General features: G+C 39.6%; 1 pseudogene across 1 annotated transcript in view; it reads right to left on the bottom strand.

Annotated features, from left to right (window-relative positions):
- LOC309601969 (WD repeat-containing protein 70-like) overlaps positions 1-25,884 on the bottom strand; it is a 177,542-nt pseudogene that overhangs the window by 31,036 nt on the left and 120,622 nt on the right. Inside the window, exons 9-11 of the transcript in view lie at positions 20,721-20,820; positions 11,186-11,270; positions 10,118-10,256 (exon numbers count right to left, since the gene is read on the bottom strand). The product of the transcript in view is annotated as a WD repeat-containing protein 70-like (transcript). The remainder of the gene's footprint in view (positions 1-10,117; positions 10,257-11,185; positions 11,271-20,720; positions 20,821-25,884) is intronic.

Below are 25,884 nucleotides of genomic sequence, written 5' to 3'. Positions count from 1 at the left end.
ATTTCTGTCAGTGGTAATAGGCCTTGCAGTAGTTAGGTGTATGATTTCTAAACTCCTGTCCTCTCTTTCTCCTTCTATCTGCTATATTCAAATCACCACCGAAGATGAAGATGTAAAGTACGGAACTCGGATCACACCACTGTTTGAGCCACGGGGTGGTGTAGAGAACTGCTAATGTAAAAGAACAAGATGTCTCAAACAGCCTGGTGCTAAAACTACAATGCAGAGCGACGGTCGCTAGGACCCAGGACCGGACAGTACCCTGGAGCGAGGGCGAGGGAGGGAGTCCTGTGGAGACAGGGCGGCCTTGCCTCGGCCCCATTCCCCGTGGTCTGTGAAGCCTCTTATTCCCCCCCCACCCCTACTGCCTGGGGGACAGCCCTGGTATCGCTCCTCTTGGTTTGACTGGTCGCTGATGTAATTTTCCAATTAGCAAAACTACTAACCACTTGTGCCTTGGGAAAGGAATTTGGGAGGGAGCTAAAAGATAACAAACTGTGGAAAACTAATGGCTCTGACCTTGAAGAAGAGCTAACAAGCCGATAAAAGTGAACATCTTGGCACCAAAGACTGGACAGTGGCCAGAGAAGATAAAACTGCAGAAAGTAGGTGAAAGGTAAATGTGGCGAGGGGAGATCACGACCACCGACTCAATTCAGGACCGAAAAGACTTGCCCCCCCACACCTGAGAGGAGCATGCGTGCTAATTTACATAGCAAGCGAGGCTAATTTAAATACAGTAAACCAATAGTAAACGAAATGTTAATCACTAACCAATAAGTGTAAATTTAGGCGGGTTTATACTAATAATGTAGCCCGATAAATGTGCTGTAGTTTGTGTGTGTGTGTGCTCGTGTGTGTGCCGGTACTCGTGTTTACGTTCGTGCTCATGCTCGTGCGTGCGTGATTTGTGGAATTATTATCACCGAGCATCCTGCGCAGAATCAACATCTCTATAAGAACCTTCACTTCTCCTCACTCTTTTTCTTCCCTCACCGAATACCCTTGTTGGCAGGACCAATGCTGGATCCAGGACTGGTGATTCTCTTTTCTCTCTCTTTCTCTCTCTCTCTTTTTCACTTTTCCTAAGGTGATTAAGTTGTTAAAGTTGTTAAATTGAAGTCAAGTACTGCATAGCCTACCTTGATTTTCTGTAAAACCGCACAGCTGGGGTGAATACAACTGTGAGAGGGTTGGCGGGTATCGAATATTTGTACTCAATATTTGTCTCTATAGAAGCTGTCTATTAAAGCTGGTGTTTGTGTACGGACCTTGAGTGTTGGCCCACCTTAATCCACACCGAGAGGATTTGCGAATCTTTGTCACTCCTCCCCCCTCCTCCCCAGGTGGGACGTGACATATGGAGGTCATCATTTGCTGCAAGACTGGCATGATTTTCCAAAAAATTCCAAGGACCTTCATATTTTTGGCATAAATAGGAATCACCATACACTTCTGCAGCACTTAGGTCAACGGGGCTATATTCTTTCCTTGCTACTGCAAAATGAAAAGTAAATTAGATGGGGCCATATTTTACAATGATGTTTTAATTTCTTCTCCCTCCTTCAGGAGGTCTTACTGCTTCTCAGTCAGGCATCGTTTTCTTTGGAATCAACTGCTTCTCCCTAAAGACAGTTAGGTTTTAACGTTAAACACCGTGCATTTGTCTTTGAAACTGAACATTTCATGTGAAATGTATTTTCAGATAATGCATGATAATGTATCAGCTTTTTAAAGTTCACTAGTAAAGCTCCTCCTGCCATATAGGGAAGAAAACATGCTTCCACATTAATTATGCACTGTTGGAAGAAACCTTTCCAATTTTTCTTTCTCTTCACTTCAGGTACAGCCTTTCATTCTTCTCTGATAGTTTTCGACTCTCAGTCTGCTTATACAGTTACTCCAAAATTCCAGAACTGATTATCGAGTTATGTACAGCTATGACACTTTTAGGCTAAGTTCACTAAATTCATGTCTGCTCCCATGGCTATTAGAAAAAACTGTTTAAACAAAAGTACAGACAAACAAAACTGGTAAATGGAGAAGATGCATCTACTTTCACACCTACAGAAATCTACCCTCAGAGGGTGGAAATCTCTACTGAATGATGCTGACATACAGCTGATATTTGTACTGTCCCTGTGGTGAGTGTGCAGTCAACATCCCGCTTGCAAACTAGAAAGAGCAAAAGTGATTTCCTTGCAAGTTACCACTAGAAAAAAATATTGCTAATTATAGACTAATACTGAAAATGGAAAGGGAACATGCTAATCCCTAGACTTTTACACATTGAAGCAAGAATTCATGGGTTTTTTTATGTTTCCTTCACATGATGTTTCCACTGATTTTTTTTTTTAAAAAGTTTGTTAAAGTTTAGATAATGTTCTGTAATCCTAAGGTGAAGTTGCTGACATTTTGACAGTTATGTTTGGAAATCAGGTGCAAGTAAGAGAGCTTACACTTGACTCTCAGCTAGCACAATCCCTTCATAAAGTGGCAGGCTTTTCTCCTGTAATTTGCCTACAGTCATAAATCCTTAAATCACTAGAAATTAGTGCAAAATTAACCCATTGTCTCCTACTTTGCTATTGGCAAGGTCAGAGCACGACAGGTGAAATGTTCCAGTGCTTTAGCAGGAGAGAATCAACACCAATGGAGAGAAGTGAAGATCTTACGTGGGACTTATCATCTCACCAAACCTAAGATGTTTACACCTCTAATCTTTAGAGGTCTACTCTTTAAATGCCTACAACCTTTCACCTCCCTTTATAGTTAATGGAGAGAAATAAGCATTTTACAGTGGCCTTCATCTAACCTATTTTAGATATCTATTTTAGGATGAGATAAAATCACAGTCTGGATGTGTTTTTTTTTCTCTGCTGATTAGAAAAGGAGCCTGGGTGATTGGATCAGCTGTAGACATCTATATTTGGTCAGGTGAATCCCTGCAGCCTACAATGGTCAAAATAACTATATAAGAAAACCAGAAAACTAGATGGAGCAACACAATGAGGATCTACGTTACAGCATGTTGTGCTACTTACATAAAACTCTCCAGTTCGAGGATAAAGGATTCTGGAAGCCAAATTAAATACTCCTAATGCAGAAAGAATACAGCAGATAAAAACTCCTAAAACTGTCCAACAAATCTTTAGAATCTTAGTTTGAAAGATCAGGTCTAGCTCTGGAGATATACTTAAAAACTGAATGGGGATAAAACAGAAACAAACATGGCCTATGTTCTCCCTTGCTGCTTCCCTGTATCCTAACCCATAATCTAATAAATAATTTCTTCAGAATCTGTTCTGAAGCTATACAATAAAAAAGTGACAGCAAGAGCTGCTGCTCTAAGGAAATATTTTCAATTAGGAAAAGAAAAACTTAAACAAACCTCCTCTCTTTCATACATGCAAGGTTTGCTTCAGTGTCCATGATGGTATGTGATGGGTTCTGTTTGAACAGCGCTGCTCGGATTTGCTGCACTTGGCTGTCCAGACAGCTAGATAAGTGACATGTCAGCAGGGAAGATAGTGAATGTGTAAAATGACATTCTGACCATGGTTGTGGACTCTGTAAGTACAGGTCACTACAGCAGTGGCCAAATGGGGCTTTTCTGACTGAACTGAATATTTATCTTAAATGTAATTTTTACAAATTCCAACATTTCTGGAAAAAAAACCAGTCTGTCAAAATCAGTGTAAATATGCATGCAACTAGTTTATTTAGCACATCTGCCTTTACTCCTATAAAAAAACTACATATTCATGGTGAAGAACTGCTTGTGCAATGCAATATCTTTTAAACATGTAGGAGCTTAAAACATAATTAAACAATGCTACTTAGGAAGCCTTACTGCTTCTTATTAGCATTTTTTAAGAAACAGTAATTACCTTTCAAATTAACATTACACGTTACCTAAGCCTATAGTTATATTACATTATCTTTATATTTGAGAGGAGTAAGCAATTTCAAGCTTGTGCTGGAGTGAGGGATCAAATCTCAGTGTGCCTTCCAGCCTAATCTTCTGGAACTTGCATAACATTAAGTCCATCTGTCTTTAGTGATACATCTTCCCAGAAGAGAAGGGAAACATACAAAGTTATTTCAGAAAAACTTTACTTATTTCAAAGGATTTCTACATCTTTAAATAAAACATTAAAATATTTGGATACTAACAGCTTCTATTGGGTCTGCGTGGCAAGGTTTTGGTAGCGGGGATGGCTACAGAGGGGTGGCTTCTGTGAGAAGATGCTAGAAGCTTCCCCCACGTCCGATCGATAGAGCCAGTTCCAGCCAGCTCCAAGACGGACTCACTGCTGGCCAAGGCTGAGCCACTCAGCAATGGTGGCAGTGCCTCTGTGATAACATATTTAAGAAGGGGGGAAAAACTGCTGCGCAACAGCAGCTGGGAGAGAGGAGTGAGAATATGTGAGAGGAACAACTCTGCAGACACCAAGATCAGTGAAGAAGGAGGGGGAGGAGGTGCTCCAGGCACCAGAGCAGAGATTCCCCTGCAGCCTGTGGTGAAGACCATGGTGAGGCAGGCTGTCCACCTGCAGTCCATGGAGGACCCCACACCAGAGCAGGTGGATGCGCCCAAAGGAGGCTGTGACCCTGTGGGAAGCCGACGCTGGAGCAGGCTCCTGGCAGGACCTGTGGACCTGTGGAGAGAGGAGCCCATGCAGGAGCAAGTTTGCTGGCAGGACTTGTGGCCCTATGGGGGACCCACGCTGGAGCGGTCTGTTCCTGAAGGACTGCAGCCCGTGGAAAAGGACCCACGATGGAGCAATTGGTGAAGAACTGCAGCCCGTGGGAAGGACCCACGTTGGAGAAGTTCGTGGAGGACTGTCACCCGTGGGAGGGACCCCACGCTGGAGCAGGGGAAGAGTGTGAGGAGGAAGGAATGGCAGAGACAACATGTGATGAACTGACCACAACCCCCATTCCCCATCCCTCTGTGCCACTCGGGGGGGAGGAGGTAGAGAAAATCAGGAGTGAAGTTGAGCCTGGGAAGAAGGGAGGGGTGGGGGAAGGTGTTTTAAGATTTGGGTTTTATTTCTCATTATCCTACTCTGATTTGATTGGTAATAAATTAAATTAATTTCCCCAGGTTGAGTCTGTTTTGCCTGTGACAGTAATTGGTAAATGATGTCTCCCTGTCCTTATCTCGATCCACCAGCCTTTCATTTTATTTTTCTCTCCCCCTGTCCAGTTGAGGAGGGGGAGTGATAGAGTGGCTTTGGTGGGCACCTGGCATCTAGCCAAGGTCAACTCACCACAAGGATATATGAAGGGAAGGACCACATTATCTTTACATATAGGAAAGCAGAGAATAAAATTTGACAAGCGACCTCACTATAAAAGAAAACACATTATTGTGATTCACATTTCATATTAGATTTTTTTTTTACTTTAATCAGCACAAAATTTACTGGACCTTAAATATTTTATTTACTTCCATATTGTAAAAATGTGGATTTTCATTTCAAATAAAAGAAATGGCTTAACACAAAAAGTAGCATGCTGATCTCTTCCAGAAGTTAAAAGAATTTATTTTTCTTAAATTCAAAAGCTTTAAATCTTAGTGAAATGGGACACAGTGGAAAAGTCCTTTACTATATTACTGCACCTTATAAATAATAAATGATATTGTATGAGGTCAAGGAAAGAAATACTGCAATCCTATATCAACTGTGCATAAAGGATGCTGGAAGTTTCATATTCCTTAATCCTTCTTTCCTTTTCTCTCTTTAATCTGAAAAGAAGCTTTATTTATATCTTGTCTCAGAAGACCTTCCTGAAACATCCTTTAGAAATATTTTCAGAAGTTCTTAATAATTTAACTTTTGCTTATACTTGAGAAACTAAGAAAATATTGAAGAATCCTCCTAACAGAAATAGGTTTCCCAAAACAACCATAAATCCATGGTTTTGGATTTTTGCTTATCTACAAAAACCTGTGCACATCTCATTTTCTAACGTACACAATCTCATCACCTTTGCTCATTTTTTAATTAAATTATTACTTACATTTTCTTTTAAAAATAGTAGTTTCTGTAATTGTACAACTTTTTTTTTAGTGCCCACTCTTGCCTGGTCTTCACAGGGTGTACTTTATCTCCTTTTTACATAGCGAAAATGACTGCTCTACTGCTGCCAAAATCAGTCTTGTCTGTAATAAGGATAACTACTTGTTGATCTGTTTGAACTAGCCAAATGAAGGATAGACATGTAAGAGCGATTCATGTGGCTATCCACAGCTATTTTAAATTAATTTAACATTGGGGGAAATGTTGTATATTCAACTCTGTTTCCCATACACTAGGTATTTATAACTGGTTCCCATGATGATCTCATACTTGTATAACCAAACCAAGAATTAGGAATAAACCCTCCCTGACTTGCATCTGACAGTGAAACCTCCCTTCCATTCCAAAAAGAAGGTCCAGTTACAGACATCCCAAAAGATGAGACCTCAGTTCAACGTGACTACAGGTTTTCCTTCCTCTCATACTACCTGAGGAAAGGAAAGGGAATTGGCCTCTGTGTTTCTGTGCATACAGTCACTAGTTTAGCCACAGAATGTGACTAAAAAAAAAAGGAAAAAACAAAAAGGAAAAAAAAAGACCAATATGTGCTATGAAAAGCAAATTAATATTCTATACCCAGCCACAACAGCAGAGACTAATCAGACTGTTAGTCCATTAGTAAAACCACAAGGTTTCACTCCAGCAGCTCTGAAGCAGTAATGGGTTTTCCCATGAAAACTTGAAAGAAAAGGTGAAAAAAAGGTTTTTGTGGTATGATGGAAAGGAATGTCAGACACAACTTTGGTCAAACATTCCCATTAAATATTTTCCCATTACCCGCTAGGTTCATTCACAGGCCAATTGCACTGGCTATTTACCAAGGAGGTTTAAGATAATGTTTACCACTCTTTAGTGTTTTTCAATTTTCTAAGCTTACCAGAGTTTCCTTTTAAAAAAAAGTAACTCATTAATATTTTATGTTTTCTCTTCACAGTAGATTTTTTGTTATTCTGGTTATATACGTTCTACCACTAAACTTGTATACAATTGCCCTCAAAAAGTCTTATTATTTTTATTTTATACTTGAAATAAATGACTAATGATGCCATTTTTCTTTGGCAATTTGGACTAAATCCACCTGAAAGCACTGAAATTATTTTCATGAGGAATGAGAGCAGATCTAGCTCTTTGCAGAGATAGATATTGGTGTACTTGTGCTCTTTTACTACACATATCGGCATAGTGTAACTTCATCTATGTAATGCCTAAAAAAACAAAAATAGAAACATTAAGGTTACATATTTAAGCACTAGATAACATACAAAAGGTAAAGAAGTATGGTATTTAGTTACCAAAGACAAACTGAAGTTGTAGACAACATTACGTGTTTATCTTTAATTACACTAACTGCTATCTGCATTTTTGAGAGTATAAGGAAAAAATGGAAATTAGCAACGTAGTCCATAGAAAGCAAGTAATTAATTACTGCACTGCTGAAAAAATACTTTGATAAACTACACACAAGATATTAATCTACCAATTTATAGGCCAATGATCTTTCAAACAAACAGCATGTACTGCTTATAAAAAATAAAAGCCAGCTTCTTTAAAATTAATTTGTTTTTAGCATGCCTTTATGTGTTTATATTTCATCTAATGTTGCAATTTGAGAAGAACAAGAAAAGAAAACTAATGAAAAAGCCAAAGGATACAAATAATAGAAAGATCTTGAAAAAATATACTGCTTTTTTTTTAAAACACCACTTATAGTAGTTTTTCTTCTTTTAGATTCAGGTTGATATGCTCAGCTGTGGTTTTTTTAGATGTGTAGTGTTGAAGCTGGAAGCTAGACTGATTGTAGAGGTATTATTAGTGCTGGCTCACTGTAAATTATGTCATAAGATCAACATTTATAAGTCTCAATTCTTCATCTATTATTTCCATTATTTTCATTTGATTCATTATATTCAAAGTAGGAGAATGACAGTCTTTTAAATTTTATCACTACAAATGAAGAAAAATACCAGCACTAAAACTCTATAGACAAAAGTAATTTACTACAGTCTTATAGTACCATATAAATATCAGCACCTATATAAATTTATAAAATTATGAACCTGCTGAGATTTGTATACATACTTAAATTTTTACTATGTGAGTGGCCCCAGTGAAGTCGCTTACTGACCCCTAATTTTGTTTTTCCAACAATTTCCTACTGTTGGTTCTCAGCTCCATGTCTCTTTTGCATTTTGAAGCAACAGAACTTTATCTCTCAATTCTGAGAAAAACTGATAGCGAAACAATCTCTTCTGGACTCTCCCGTAGCATTATCTACCTCAGCAGGTAAACAGACCCTCTATTTCAGAGAATTAAAGAACCATTTTTCTGGGAGACTAAGTTAGTCAATAAAAAATATATTTCCTTTGAACACAAAACAGGTAGGTTGGTGAGCAGTAATTCTCACTCTTTAATTTCTTTTGGAGATAAAGTATCCATCATTGACAAGCTTCTCATTCTTGCAGTCTTAAAGCTTAAGGGAAGTTTTTGTACACTGTTACTGACTTCACCACCAGCAAATGGAGATGCCATCATGACCACATCCAGACACTTAGCTCTAAGGAGTCCATATTCATTGTGAATGGAACTGCTAAGCTATTTTGCTTCCTGTGCCCAAGAACAGAAGAGCTCCTACAACAATCTACCTCTCGCACTTTATCTTATGTAGCTGGTTTCCTTTTCTCTGTCATGAAGTTTCAGAAGGGATACTGAGGCATTCATGTTTTGTCTCAGAAATAGGTTATAAGTACTTGGTTATAATACTTGTATCAGAAAAAAAAATCATCCAACAGAAATCCTTAAGAGTTAAGTTGAGGTTTGGTACATTCCATAGGAGAGAAATTATTTAAAATCCAATTTATGTTATCTTTGGAGAAATTCTTTAGTACTAAATAAAACTTCCAATGTCATAAAAACTGTATTTAGAATACATGTTTAAAATAAAACCAGGTTTTTTTCCCCTCCAGAAAAACACATGCTTTCTGCTTTAACGTGAATTCTGCATTTTTGATTTGCAAGACTGCTGCAACAGAAATGATGGATAGAACAAATTCATCCATAAGCAGATTTTGCTTTAGGATGAATTTAGAAGAAAAAAAATGGGATTTGAAAAGAAAATATAAATGTAAATTCTGTATAAATAAACTCCAGCACAAGCAGTTTTGGTCTGCTGTGCTAGGAAAGACTACTGTGCTCTAACAGGTGGGTTAAGAAAAGTGCAGAAGAAGAAAACAATATCCTGAAACATTACAGTGCAACAAAGTTGCTAGTTGACAGACTGCAACAACTAATGGGAAGACCTCATAGTTAAGCAAATGCAATTCTGTTTTAATTTCTTCCACTCCTGTTTTTTATAATCTACAAGCTTACTTATGTACACCATAAGAGTGAAAGGACCTTTTTTCAACTATGATATTTAGCTTTTTCTTTTTGTACAAGGGAATAGGTAGGCAGTTCAACTAATACACAGACTCTTCTGTATTACAGATTCACAATTTTAGGTTTTGGTATAACTGGTGAGAATGGTATTTTTTGATGGAGGGATTCCTAATAATGCCTTCTTTTTGCCACAAAATTGTTGCATTACACAAGCTAGAGTTTACTGAAATACATTTTATAGTAACCACAAATATAGTTTCAGGGACAAGTAGGAGTTTTGTCACAACACGGCATTTCATCATGAGAACTGGTGGAGTAAACAGCATAAACATATAAGAATTTTAGGATTTGTGCCTCACTTCACAGTTCCAGAAGGATTCACAGAAATCCTTGAGAAACACAATGGTAACACCAAAGCAGGGATCTCCTAGTGCTTAAACACATTGTCCCTAGATTTTCTTTTAATTTTTTTAATTGAAAGAAGAATAGTATCTATTCAGGCCACTCTACTTCTAGTCATACTTCTCTTAAATATGGAATATAAAAATTACAGTAGTGTTAGTAGGTCATTACCTGTATAACAGAAAAAAGTATATGAATATGATTTCATCCATTTTTTTGAACAGTGGATAAAAGAAAACTAAAATACATACTGCATCCGTAACTTCTATCTCATACAACTTCTGGAATGTCTCCCAATGAAAGAAATAAAAATTCCCACTGCCACCACCTTTCTTAACAGAGGTGCCTGTGACAAATATTTTATCATCCGGGCTGAAACAACAATCTGTACTGTTGAAGAAAACAAATCATCATACTGGGCAAATGAATAATTAATGTCTAGGAAACTTATTTATAAATTACACTCCTTAAAAATAAACCTTTCTATTTGCTAATCCTTTTAAGACAAAGCTTTAAAACAATCTTTTGTCAGCTGTCATCTATTACTATAGCTAGTAAAAAATAGTCAGAAAAAAAAAAATCAATGAAATCTGTTTTTGCTGATGATACATTCTTCAATGCTGCACAGCAGTGTTTTTACAGTGGCCAAAAATGTTTGTCTGTTTACTTTTCCTCTATGCTACAAATTGCAGTCAAGATTGAGCTGTCCATGACCCGCCTTTCTAAGATCTTATTTCAAAAGTATAAATTGTCCTTAGAGTTGGATTTGGCTGTGCTACAGCTATAGAAATGCAGGTAATACCAATAAAAATATGAAATACAATATTTAGCACTATACAGTACAATACAGTAAATTTTAGTACCAAAGAACAGTCATTAGCACTTCTAACATCATAACTTGAATTCATACCATGCACCTTTATGTTATGTCTACTTTTCAACCAGCTCTTTTTTTTTATTAATCACAGACCAAATAGGAATGAGGCTTACTTATATATCTCATTACACAAACATAAGGCAATGAACTGGCCTCCTCCTGAAAAGTTTCTAATCTAATTAGACATAAGATATATGAGAGTAAAAAAATGCATAAAACAAGCAAAGCTAGCTATGAATTATCACCAAAAAGAATGAGATATTTTAAAGCAATCTGAAGTCCTAAAATAGCCAACAATCCTCATTGCACAGTCCTCCCTGTGCAGTCCTTTCTGCACAGTTCTGGACCTAGTGAGAACTGAGGAGGAGAACTCCGGTAGACTCCCTCCTGCTCAGCACAACTACTGCTGTTTCTACTAGCTGGAATAAATTAGAGTACTTACATTGGAAAGAAGTGAGGCAGTCTTTCCGCTGAATCAAGAGATTTTTTAAATTGTCTAATATCCCATATCTTTAAAGTATCATCTCCTGTGAAACAAAAGGTACAAAAGTTAGCAACAAAGAATTAAAGAATTTAGACATTTGCAGAAAATTTCATCCTCTAGTTCAGACACAAAAAGAACAGAATGATATGGTAGAAGCATTCATAATAGGGATGGTTTGGAAGTTTTTTGTCCCTAAATGACTATGAAAGCGCAAGGATGAGAAGTTCCACCTGCTGCACTCCAGTAGATCAGAAACTTCTGCTCAGTGGCTCAACTCTATCATGGCAATCCCTTCTACCAAGAACCATTATCCACAGCAGAATCGGTTTCCCCAAACACTAATTTATTCTGTGTTTGTGAGCACTGGTGCTTTGTTATTAGGAGTAAATTTAACTTTTGCTGGATATCAAAAGAAATTAAAATATTACTGTGGATGGACTAGATCAAAAACTAAAGTTTTATGTGTCTGGTTTCTACCTGCCCTGAAAAAATTATCAGGAAGAATGGAAGGCACATGAAGTCTTCCCCTTTCTTTAGCAGGCAAACAGTAACAAACTTCAATCTCAGTACAGAGAACAGGCCCTGGAATTAGTCAGAAATCCTAGGGAAAGGGGGAGAAGGGAAGCAAGTGAACGCACACTTGCTATAACAAAACCTTTTCACACCCCTCCACAACACCTTTGGCCATAAAAGCCAAAATAGAGGTTACAGCAAGACATTTATAGCAATTCTCATCTGTGTTTGATAAACATCGTGTGACTGTAGGCCAGTAAAAGTTTATTCCCTTTCGAAAAGGGACCTGTTGTTTGTGAACAGAGAAGGCCTGGTGGGTGATGTGACAGTTGGAGGCCATATTGGGCATAGCAATTATGAAATGATAGAGTTTTCGATTCTTGGAGAAGTAAGGAGGGGGGTCAGCAGAACTGCTACTTTGGACTTTCGGAGGGCAGACTTTGACCTGTTCAGGAGCCTGGCTGACAGAGTCCCTTGGGAGGCAGTTCTGAAGGGCAAAGGAGTCCAGGAAGGCTGGACATTCTTCAAGAAGGAAATCTTACAGGGGCCAGTTCTGGTTAATATCTTTATCAATGATCTGGATGAGGGGATCGAGTGCACCCTCAAGAAGTTTGCAGACGACACCAAGTTGGTTGGAAGCGTTGATCTGCTGGAGGATAGGAAGGCCCTGCAGAGGGACCTGGACAGGCTGGATCGATGGGCCAAGGCCAACTGTATGAGGTTCAACAAGGCTCAGTGCTGGGTCCTGCACTTGGGTCACAACAACCCCATGCAACACTACAGTCTTGGGGAGGAGTGGCTGGAGAGCTGCCTGGTGGAAAAGGACCTGGGGGTGTATTGGTCAACAGCCAGATGAATATGAGCCAGCAGTGTGCCCAGGTGGCCAAGAAGGCCAATGGCATCCTGGCTTGTATCAGGAATAGCGTGGCCAGCAGGACCAGCGAGGTGATAGTGCCCCTGTACTCGGCACTGGTGAGGCCCCACCTTGAGTACTGTGTTCAGTTTTGGGCCCCTCACTACAAGAAGGACATTGAGGTGCTGGAGCATGTCCAAAGAAGGGCAACGAAGTTGGTGAAGGGTCTAGAGAACAAGTCTTATGAGGAGCGTCTGAGGGAGTTGGGGTTGTTTAGTCTGGAGAAGAGGAGGCTGAGGGGAGACCTTATTGCTCTCTACAACTACCTGAAAGGAGGTTGTAGCCAGGTGGGGGTCGGTCTCTTCTCCCTAGTAACAAGCGATAGGACGAGAGGAAACGGCCTCAAGTTGCACCAGGGGAGGTTTAGGTTGGATATTAGGGAAAACTTCTTCACGGAAAGGGTAGTCAGGCATTGGAACAGTCTGCCCAGGGAAGTGGTTGAGTCCCCATCCCTGGAGGTATTTAAAAGACGTGTAGATGTGGTGCTTAGGGACATGGTTTAGTGGTGGACTTGGCAGCGCTAGGTTAACAGTTGGACTCGATGATCTTAAGGATCTCTTCCAACCTTAATGATTCTATGATTCTATGAAAAGTTATGACATATTAACAAACTGAGAAGAAAAGAAAAAAGAGATTGATTAGTTATTCTCAGAGAGATTTACATCTCTGCTGATCATTCCTCTAGGATACATGTTTCCAGCCTGAGACGAGCTACAGAATTTGAGCCTTGAAGTACCTCACTCAGGCACCTAGACCTCTCCTTGCATTTGACATCAGTGCCTCAGCTCTTTCAAGGGTGAAAAGAAGGACTTTCAAACAGCAATTCTCTTTAAAAATACCCAAAGATTAATTTTAGACAAAAAAGTCACAGAAATCTTCTTGACTGAGGAGAAGTAGGCAAGTGACTGGTAATCCACAGACCTGTTTCCTTCCAAAGCACAAACCTTGCAGGGAAGTAATTTTTTTTGTCTAAAAGTATTTTGTAGATTCACAGCCTTTGAGATTAAGAGCTCAAAGGAGGCCTTGGAAATAAAATGCTAAAAAGAAAAAAAATTGTAACATGCTTTAACAAAAGAAATCAAGGGAAATCAGTAATGTGTGGCCTCTTACATCATGTATGTTTATATTAAAGACTAGGATAACTCCTTACTACAAAATATTTTTAAGAAGTGGACAACTTAAATAAATGATGTCTAGAGCAGAGTATATTTCTGTTTATTGGGAAGCTAAAAAATGACAAGAAAAAAAATGTTGAGTCCCCATTTTGTGAATATTTGTTTTCTTATTGCTTCCCAGTAGACTCCATCCCAAGCACTTCAAAGCATTCGGTCCTGTAATATGAACCCACCCTTTTCCCTCCCACCCCCAACAAAAAAAAAAAACAACAACAAAAAACCCTTATCTTCTAAATGTTAGATCCAAAGCACCACCACTTTATAAATGTATGCAAGGGATACCATTTGGCCACTCTGCAAATCTCCTGGATGAGGACAGATCTAAGGCTAGCAGCCAAGGCTGTTCTGTTCCCAGTGGAATGAGCCTTGACATGATCTTCAAGCTGTAGTCCTGTCAGGCTTTAGCAGGAGGGATGCAATCAGACAATTAGATATAGCTCTTCTGCTAACAAGAAAATGTAATTGGCTGGTTAAAAAAACTAGAAGACTCCAGAAGGACTCAAGAAGTTGGGGTTGATTTCAAATCAACACTGTCTTACATACTGCAGAAATAGTTGATTAAGGAAAGGGAGAAATGCTAGTAGAATGACTTGGTCAATGCTGTGAAACTCTTATCATCTTTAAGAATAATACAAGATTTGCCCAAATTCACTTTTTAAAATTAAAATTTTCTGAGTTGTAAATATGATATTGATTCCTGAATCTAATCTGCATTTGGAGTTGAAATCACTGTCACTAAGAAAACAGATATATTAACATTCCACAACACCAAGGATTTTTTCCAGTAGCATCCTTCCATCAATGCTTAAGGGGCTTCTTTACGAGAGCTGTAGCAGTACTGATATATTTTTAATTACTTCATACATGGACAAAATAGTTACCCTTAAACAAAAACATATAAACAAAGTCAAAAGTTGTGCAGTTAAGTATGAAGCACACAAAATTGTCCACTCAGATCATTCAATATTTTTCTTGATGGCAGACTTCTCCAAAGCCTGACAGAATTTTTAAAATCTTTTACGGCATTTTTAATAGCATTTCAAACTTTATTCTTTGCCATTTTAATAAGAAGGATACCAATAAACAGGCTCTAGTCTGATATGATCAGGTCAGACACTGTTATGCCAATGGTATTGAGCATTGGATTTATCAAGAGGTAACAGTTAGGCCCTAGAAAAACAGTCTGGTGAGCCAGGATAGGCATTTTACAAATGGCTTTTAGTCAAAATAAGGCCAGTGCACTTTATCTGATTTTTTTCTTTTCAGAAGACACCGACCAGGAAGACAAGTACATGGATGCACATGGGCCCAAAAGAAGCAAAAGTGCTGCCAAAATAGTGTTGCCAGAAACTCAAAAAGTCTAGTCAGCAACACCCTTTAAGAAGCTTCTATTTTAAGAGGGAGTCCTGTGTTGAAAGCAAAGCTCAAGGACAGAAATTCACAAAGATCATTGGGGAAAGCAAAGAAACATAGGAAATGAAATTTTAAAAAAATATAGCATAGGAAAGGCATGGCCTAACAAGGCTTATCATGAGGGAGGATCAGAATACATTATGTTTATAAACTCTGAGCCTTTCTGTGGGGGCTCATGTGATGAGAGGCACCTTACAGAACAAGGTATATGCTTCTGCATTCTGCACTGGTTCTGCAAGAGGAGCTGCAACAGTGTGCTGGGTTGACCCTGGCTGGATGCCAGGTGCCCACCAAGCCGCTCTATCATCACTCCCCTCCTCAGCTGGACAGGGGAGAGAAAATATAACAAAAGGCTCGTGGGTTGAAATAAGGACAGGGAGAGATCACTCACCAATTACTGTCAAAGGCAAAACAGACTCAACCTTGGGGAAATTAGTTTAATTTATTACCAATCAAATCAGAGTAGGATAATGAGAAATAAAACCCAAATCTTAAAACACCTTCCCCCCACCCCTCCCTTCTTCCCTGGCTCAACTTCACTCCTGATTTTCTCTACCTCCTCCCCCCCGAGTGGCACAGAGGGACGGGGAATGGGTGTTGTGGTCAGTTCATCACATGTTGTCTCTGCCACTCCTTCCTCCTCAGGGGGAGGACTCCTCACACTCTTCCCCTGCTCCAGTGTGGGGTCCCTACCACAGGAGACAGTCCTCCATGAACTTCTCCAGTGTGGGTCCTTTCCACGGGCTGCAGTCATTCAGGAACAGACCGCTCCAGCGTGGGTCCCCCGCAGGGCCACAAGTCCTGCCAGCAAACCTGCTCCAGCGTGGGGTCCTCTCTCCACAGGTCCACAGGTCCTGCCAGGAGCCTGCTCCAGCGCAGGCTTCCCACAGGGTCACAGCCTCCTTCAGGCATCCACCTGCTCTGGTGTGGGGTCCTCCACAGGCTGCAGGTGGATATCTGCTCCACCATTAACTTCCATGGGCTGCATGGGGACAAGCTGCTTCACCATGGTCTTCATCATGGGCTGCAGGGGAATCTCTGCTCTGGTGCCTGGAGCACCTCCTCCTGCTCCTTCTTCACTGGCCTTGGTGTCTGCAGTTGTTTCTGTCACATATTCTCACTCCTCTCTCGCTGCCATTTGTTGCACAGCAGTTCCCCCCCCCCCCCCTTAAATATGTTATCACAGAGGCACTAAAACCACTGCTGATTTGCTCGGCCTTGGCCAGCAATGGGTCTATCTTGGAGCGTGCTGGCATTGGCGCTCTCGGACATGGGGGAAGCTTCTAGCAGCTTCTCACAGAAGCCACCCCTGTAGCCCCCCCACTACCAAACCCTTGCCATACAAACCCAATACAAACAGTTAAAGAACTGCCTTCTGAGGCACTGCAAGTTGGCATCACACTCACCTGGAGCCAAAGGCCTTGGGAGGGGACATCACAAATCAGGGATTCTGCACTTACACTTGGAACAGCTCTCACCATCACCTGCATCCATACCAGCCTGGTCAAATATTTAAGTATATCATCCTCTCTATACATATGGAAGTGAAGGATACTGGAAGACTTTGAGAAAACCATTTCAGCTCCAAGTGTTACAAATAGATGATTATACCTATTAAAGCTAATGAATGCATTTTTAGCATTGTTTGAAATGAACATCAGTGTTCAACTCTTGAGAAGTATTACTTGACTTAAAACCATTCGATTTTTAAAATGCTAATGTTTGTATTTACCATAAAAAGCAATATATATTACTCTACACAAAATAGGTAGTCAAATTTCTGTACAGTCTTGCATTCTGCAAACAATCAGTCAATGTTTTATATAGCTTAGAGTGTGGTAGATAAAGCATAAGTAAGTGAAAGTCTGTTTAACACAACACAATCTGGAGACAGTTGAGGAAGAGCAGGCAAGCAAAAGCACCACATACAATTAAAATAAGCGAAGGTCATTTATGTGATCTACACTGATAAATGCAAAACATAAGAGAATTTACATAAATGGAGGTTTCAAGACAGCACTACTGAATATTCCTCACGTTAGTATTAATCTTGTTTGCTGTTGATATTTAAAGGCACACTGAGGTTTTTCTTTAAATCACATCAAATATGTCTGTGTGGATTTTTCGGGGGCAACACCACTGGCAGACAGATGCAGCATTTTACTTAGCCCAGAACAGAAAGATAGATGGTTCACCTACTTTCCAAAGAGGAGAAGGTTCTCACATGGTAAGTGTCCGGTTCAGTAAGGACCAGCAAGGTTGAGAGTTTTTTCCTCAACCACTTAGGACTCATTCACGATGAATAGAGTGGCAGTAGAGCTCTGGATCCAGGAGCCTGAAGAGCAATTAAGAAACAGTCCAAGTGCAATTAGTGTGCCCTAGTAAGCCTAGGGCTGTCAAGGACAAGACTACCATCATCTTACTCTGAAAAATGTGATCTGAGGAACATAATGTTTGGAATCTTAGAAACATGGCAAGACATACAAAGAAGTCAGAGAGGTAGCATCCAATAGCAGCTGCATATCACTGTAAAAGCCACCAATGCCACTCTACTCATCAGGGACAGAATGAGGGGAAGGACACAAAGCAGTTACAGGCTATACCCCTCAGCTTGGAAGCTCAGCCCCTGCTTCAGAGCGTTTGCAGTCTATGAACACCTCTGTCGTGGTATTTTGTATATGTAATCTCATTCTGTCTACGTACCAAACTGATCAGATGTCCTGTACATATGTTAGGCACAATATTGAGCTGACATTAACATATACTGCCTCTCCCTAGGCCTGTTTATTTGGCCTTGGGGCCATGCTAATGCATATACATAGCTTCTGGTTACAGCTGGTTTCCATCCAGACAGCTCAGACTGTATGCCTGCACCTGCCTGCAAAATAGTGGGTAAACAAATCTCTATATGAAAAGCTGTCTTAGGCAGACACTATCCTATCCAATACATCTAATAAAGGAGTGAATGAGTCTTCAAATATGTGTTTGCCTCCTCAAGGCTTGCTCTGTTCTCTAAGACTTTTATAAAAAAGTTTTATCTGAAGTTTCAAAAAGATTTTTTTTTCCTGTCCTGTAGACATTTCAAATTTTTTTCCATTCAAGTACATCTTGGTCACTCACTTCCAGTCATCACCTCTTGATGTTGATAATATAGATTAGATAAAAATTCCAATTAGAACAGAAAAGCACATTGCATAAGAAAGCTGCTTGAGGAATTAATAACTCCAGAACAGAGATACTCTTACTGAGGGCAGTAACCTTCCTGGAAAAAAATAAATAATTAAATTGGTCTTATTTTATTTTTAATTAAGCTAATAATTTCCTTTTTGGTGTATTATTAATCATAGAATCATAGAATGCTTTGGGATGGAAGGGACATTTAAATGTCATCTAGTCCATCCCCCCTGCAATTGGCAGGGACATCTACAACTAGATCAGGTTGCTCAGAGCCCCATCCAGCCTGTCCTTCAAAGTTTCCAAGGATGGGGCATCTACCACCTCTCTGGGCAACCTGTTCCAGTGTTTCACTACACTCACCGTAAAAAATTTCTTCCTTATATCTAGTCTGAATCTACCCTCTTTTAGTTTAAAACCATTACCCCTTGCTATTGGCCCTGCTAAAAGGTCTGTCCCCATCTTTCTTATAATCCCCCTTTAAGTATTGAAAGGCTGCAATAAGGTCTCCCCGCAGCCTTCTCTTCTCCGGGTTAAACAACCCCTCTGTGTTCCATCCCTCTGATCATTTTTGTGGCCCTCCTCTGGACCCTCTCCAACAGGTCCATGTCTGTCATGTACTGAGGACCCCAGAGCTGGACGCAGTACTCCAGGTGGGGTCTCACCAGAGCAGAGGAGAGGGGCGGAATCACCTCCCTCGACCTGCTGGCCACGCTTCTTTTGATGCAGCCCAGGATACGGTTGGCTTTCTGGGCTGCGAGAGCACATTGCTGGCTCATGTCCAGCTTTTCCTCCACCAGTACCCCCAAGTCCTTCTCCTCAGTGCTGCTCTCAATCCCTTCATCCCCCAGCCTGTATTGATACTGGGGGTTGCCCCGACCCAGGTGCAGGACCTTGCACTTGGCCTTGTTGAACCTCATGAGGTTCACACAGGCCCACCTCTCCAGCCTGTCCAGGTCCTTCTGGATGGCATCCCTGTCCCTCAGGTGTGTCAATTGCACCACTCAGCTTGGTGTCATCTGCAAACTTGCTGAGGGTGCACTCGATCCCGCTATGTCATTGATGAAGATATTGAACAGCACTGGCCCCAGAACAGACCCCTGAGGGACACCACTCGTCACTGTTCTCCATCTGGACATTGAGCCATTGACCACTACCCTCTGGATGCGACCATCCAGCCAATTAGCTATCCACCGAACAGTCTGCCCATCAAATCCATATCCTTCCAATTTAGACAGAAGGATATTGTGGGGGACTGTGTCAAAGGCCTTACAGGAGTCCAGATAGATGACATCTGTAGCTCTTCCCTCGTCTTCTCTTACAGTGGGAGGACCTCTGCCCCCTGATCCCCATCAAATGGCCCATTGACTTGGGAGGTGCGGGAAGAGAGGTTGCCAGTGAAGACTGAGGCAAAGAAGTTGTAGAGTACCTCAGCCTTCTCCTCGTCTTTTGTTACCAGCTCACCACTTTTGCTCATCAGAGGGGGTACGCTTTCTTTAACCTTCCTTTTCTGGTTAATGTACCTGTAGAAGCCCTTCTTCTTATTATTCTTTGCATCCCTCGCCAGGTTCAGCTCCAGCTGAGCCTTGGCCTTCCTGATCCCATCCTTACACAACCGGGCAGTGTCCCCGTACTCTTCCCAAGATACCAGTCCCTTCTTCCACTGCCTGTGCATTCTCTTCTTGCCTTTTAGTTTGACCAACAGGTCATGGCTCAGCCATGCCAGACTTCCCTTCCTTGCCCGATTTCCTGCACCTGGGGATCGAGAGCTCTTGTGCCCTATGGAAAGCGTCCTTGAAGACCTGCCAGCTCTGTTCTGCTCCCTTGTCCCTGAGGGCCATTTCCCAGGGGGTCCTGTTGAATAAATCCTTGAAGAGCTGGAAGTTTGCTTTCCTAAAATTCACTCTACCAGTGTGTGATCACTGCAGCCGAGGCTGCCTCCAATCCTGACATCACCGATGATCTCACTTACATTGGTGACCACCAGGTCCAGTACTGCTAGACAAGAAGACAGATCCGGAATTGTATAATATAAACAGCAAAGTTCTCTTAAAACATTCCTTAACTTCTGTAAAATGTGCTTTCAGGAACACAGTATTGCAGGGTGTATCAAAACAGAAGATGTACATTGTAAAACACTTCAGGTTTAAATCCCTAAAATCTGATTTAACTATCTTACCTCCATCGTGAACAATTACATTTAAAGATTATATGATTTAAATGGTTTGTTTACTGAACCGTTTCACTTCGTAAAGTTAAAATTGTCTTACATTTAACACATCAAAGGGTTCTTTTAATCATCTACCTCGCCAGCTGGCAAGGACAGTACCATCATAGGAAAATGTCAAGCATGAAGTGTCAGTGCCTGGAGCATGGGCTTGCCTGCAGCGGAACTTTGTGTGTACCTGCTTGTCAAACAAAACATTAGATAATTTGCTTCAAGACTGGACAAGCATTTCTTTATAGCATTTTGTGTACTCTGCTGCTATTCCTAAATTTAAACAGAAAACCCTGCATTTTTAGCATTAATGGGCACAGAAGCTAAATATTTCTACAGCCTTTTAAAAATGTCATACGTGCTTCAGAATAGGCTTTTATAATAAGAGCTTGAATGCAAAATTTAACTTTTTCATAGATTTAATTATACAGTCCACATTTACATAGCATCAGTGCTCTCGGAAAACTCCCACTAGCACTGAATAAAAGTAGTTATGCCTGATTAAGATAAAAATATATTTTAAGACAGTTCTTATCACCCCCCCTAAGCAGGCTTATAGTTACAAAAAAATACCAATATACATGCTTTGGAAAGTACTTAAAAGAAGGATTGAAAGAATTTACTTTTGCCAAATTTCAACCTTGTCAAAATTCATAGCTTATATGTTAGAATAAAGCTTGGATTTTCTGAGGTTTGTGTTCCATTTATCTGCAATAAAATTCAAGTTTGGGAATGCTGTATGTTTATTTTTAATTTTCTATATTTCCCTGATAATCCTAAAGAAAGGTAGAAATTACTTTCAAGTCAACATTTTTTTTCCTGTATAGAGCTGACTTTTTATTTATTAAGTCACAGTTTAGTAAAATCCCTAAAAATTCTCTTCTACTAAAAAGGGAGGAACCTCCTATGAAATCTCAAATTAAATTTTAGCACTTTTGTAAAATCCAGCTTTCCCGCTTCCCAACCAAAACCAAAGGTCTCAGCTGAGATACCAAGATGCCTTTCATACACATACTTGCTGGTTTATTTTACTGTTAGTCACTTTGTCTTAGTAATTATATCTTTTATTTTCCATCACTAACGGCAACTACACCACACTATATTTAGAAACCACCAACGTGCTCACTGTCTGCCTAATGCTTACATCCTTTGCAAAACATTAGCCAAGATGGCCCAGTGACATTTGAGAACAAAACACTCTCTTGAAAACTCAGCCAAACTAGATCAAAATATAAGATTAGAAAAATGTACTGCAAGTGTAGTTACCAAAGTGCAAAACCCCTGAAAAGCCCACCCTGTGTGTTTAAACCCTGTAACTTGCATTTATAATTGAACTGTGTGAACAGTCACATCCCATGCCAGAGACGGAGAAGTTCAGCAAGACTGACTGACCGCTGACAAAATGGGGCACCCAGTGTAAAGGTGGCAGCGGTCTGGTTTGATTGCAGAGAAAAAATGTGAAACCAAGGGCAGGGAAAGATTATGCTGTGGCTAGGAGTCTAGTGAGACCAGACTAGCAATGAAGAGGAAAGACAAACTGGGAGTTGACATGGATAGGTTACAACTACTTTGCCGAGTCCCACTGAGAACAGTGATGAGAAATATGAGAATGCAGCAAGTGAAAACCTAATGGAGGAGGAGACACTGAAGCATTGTAGAAGACCACAGGACAGAGCAGATGTGACAAGAAGCTAAAAGGCAGGGATGGAGCACTGTAAAGGAAAATTAGAATTCACTGAGCAAACAGACATGAGGAATATTTTAGTATATGGGGAAAATTTGAGATTAGATAAGGAGCTCAGAAAAGCAGGGATAAAGCAAGTAACCTAGAGGGGATGAATTGGAACCACATTGGCATTTAGGAGTGAAGAGGAATGTGGGCCGAAGAGGAATGTGGGCCAAAGAGGAAGGTGGAGATGAGGAAGAATCAAAATGGAAACAGACAGGAAGGGAAAATGGAAGAAAGGGGAAAAGACAGAAACAGAGACGAAGGAATTTGAGACAGGTTGAGTCCTTTTTTAACACCTAGGAAATTAGATTTCTCATTTGCCCTCTTTTCCTAACATAAAACTAATTCATATAGTTGTAAAATGAAGCATTCAAGAATTAAAGGTTGCCTGTGCAACTGTATCTCAGCTTCCCATCTGTAAGACAGGGATTAAAACATGCCCTTCCTCTTACAGAGGGGAAGACAACAAATTAGTGACCTTGAAGTCCTTTATTTACCATAGTGCTGAGCAAAACGGAAAAATATACAGAGAAGCATATATTTTCAGAGAAGGGTTTGAACAGTATGCAGTAAGTCAGATCTCGAATCGCACCCTGAACAGTAAGAGAAAAAAATATTGTGCAGCTGCTTAGTGATTACTATCCAATCCATACATTAAAAGAGACACAGTTCTACAGAATAAAAAAGAAGGATGTGATCACGTAATGCAAACACATGGACTGAATTAAACTTACACAGGAATCCTCAGTTACTGTATCTTCTAATTTTTGACTATGCACCTTACTAAGGCTCTTTTTCTAGGCTATTTTGCATGCAAAAGACCCAAGCTAGTAAAGTAATTATTGTTGTTTACCCTTTCAAATATGTGTCCTAAATTTGGTCCAAAATCTAGAGAATCTGTGTGTTATGACAATAATAATGATTGCAAGCTTATTTTGGTGTGCAAATTTGGTCAAGTTTTGAGAGGAGTCACATAAGGTATTCACTCCACAAATGACTCTTCAACAAACAAAGGAGGACTTCAAACACCAAGTAAATGCTTCTTACAGTATTTGGAGATAGAATGTTATAGCCTACGTTTAACCATTGTACTTGTTTTGAAATTACTGTCATGTCTAGCCAATTGTGCATATCCTGGAGAAACTCTATGAACAGATTGCAGTTTACAACTGTACCTCTTTGGTGGGGGTGTTTATAAATACTAAGAAACATATTTTATGCATCCAATAACATAAAATTTTCCAAGTATGTGGTAACATATAGAGGATAAACTGTGAATTGGCTATCAGAAAATAAATTTTCTGTAATATTTGTTAAACATTAACAAGCAATTAAAATGATGTATTTTCTGTCTAAGAAATACCATGGACACTTGCAAAAACATCATAAATTGTTAATAATCACACCTAAAAAATGGCAGAAAGATTACAATATGGTTTTTTAGCTATTTCAAATAAATTGGAAAAACTTCATTTGGGCTCCACAACACTTGTCTACTCAACACTCCCACCCCTTCCTGACAATGTCACTGACATACATGTGTTAAAATAACAGTTTTTTCACTTTGCTGCCCAACTTAATGCAAGGGTGTTTTGTTTTTTTTTTTCTTTCATTTCATCCTGAGTCAATCTGAAATTCCTGCCTTTTGTTTTGGATACAAATTAAAATAAAGAAAAAGATTTGAGGTCCAACCAATGCCCTTTCTTTGATGTTTTACTAGTAGAAAACCCCAAACATCTATAGAGATATAGAGATATATAATAAATCACACAATGTTTCAGGAGTTTTGTTTCTCCCTACTTACTTTTCTGTGGTCAAAAATACTGATTTTATTTAGCATGAATTTATGAATCTGTTAATCAAACCTAAACTATATCTTTCAGGAAATAAACAGTTCACCTGAAAAATGTCACCCACTATGGAGTCTTCTCAATGAAGTATCTATACCTCAATCAGTTCTTACCCTTTCTCAGCTGTCCCATAAAAAAAAATAATAGCAACATACAGATATCCAAGACACTGATGTTATTTGCTCCTTAATCACAAAAATGAAAACAATAGAACAAATTTAGCCAAGCTATATCCAGCTTTGATGCCTTAGGAATTCATGTAAAATGAGACTTGTCTGAAAGGGACAGTAAGATTGCATCAGCAATTCTGTTTATCTTTAAAAATAAGCTTTTTCAGTTTACCAGTAAAAAGATTGTTTTCCTAACTTTGAGCTCTGCAAGCTTGCCCTCTATATATTATTTTGCAAAGGAATATAACCCTGAATTGTAATACTAAATCAAATATTCTAAAATGATTGAAGGTTGCTCTAAAAATTATAGAAGGTTGAACATGAAGTTTTTACATATACTGGCAAATGTTTGTTGCAGTTTTCAAGGAAAATAATGTGTTTGGCCTCTGGCCTCTTAACATATTTAACAGATGTCTCATCTTGCTAACAAATCATTAGCAAAAAAAATTATCAGAATGTTTCTTGCTGGAAAGACGTGAAACAACAGAACTAGTGTACACAATTCAAAAGTTTGCTTCAGGAAGGGGAGAGCATTGAAACACAAGATAAAGATGTAGAGATAATTAGGGCAAAGTATATCTACATTTCTCCTCTATTACCCCTCTCCTTTGGTTGCAGAGGTGCCCACTATTACGGAGTACTAGTCATGTGCCACACAATTTGACAAGTTCATCAGTCCTTAAAAATCTTTAAAGGTTTAGTTATTTCAGCAAATTCTGCAATAACACACTATCTTCTGCAACTTGTTTGAAGGCTTTCTAGCAAATAACTCCAGCAATGTAAGCACTTTCTAGCTTTGTATTAGCACATATATTTTTGTTAAGCTATTACAGCTGATTGGACTTGTGTGCAACATGAACTGATGGGCAGAAAACATGAAGCACATGTGAGAAAGGAGGCAGTTGCATGTATCAAAAAAACTAGGATAACAGATAAATGCGAGAGTTATCAATATTGCCGCAATCCTGATAGAAAGGATGAGGACCAGAAGACAAAGGAAGCCAGAGAAATGATCGGGGGGGGGGGAGAGAAAAAAGAAAAAAGGAAAGCTACATGACTGGAGCATCAGTAATGAATATCCTTTGTACAAAAATCTGGGTGGATTGAAGAGGAGCAATATGGGAAATGAAGACAACAGTGGCCACATGAAGCATTTATCACAAATGAATGACCTACAACAGAGCTGCATGATTAGAGTTCTGCATCATACAAACTGCTCTCCTCCAGAATCCTAAATAAAATATGTTCTAGGAAAAGCAGAAGATAGACCTAGTCAGTTTGTTAACCTCAGAAATCCAAGCCACGTCCATGAGAAGAACAACAATACACAACTAATGAAATTTTTGAACTTTCCACATTATTTCAAGGATACAATATTTCACAGTAAGCTGACACTTTCCCAAGATTCTAATGCTTCCCACAAACCCCCCCCTTTCTTTTTTTAACGAAACAACAAATGTCCCAGCCAAGACATTCTTCTTCCTTCTTGTTCCTAACATCTT

The sequence above is a fragment of the Platalea leucorodia genome, assembly GCF_965183815.1.
Source record: "Platalea leucorodia genome assembly, chromosome: W".
NCBI classification, from domain to species: Eukaryota; Metazoa; Chordata; class Aves; order Pelecaniformes; family Threskiornithidae; genus Platalea; species Platalea leucorodia.
This window is presented reverse-complemented; position numbering and strand designations above follow the sequence as displayed.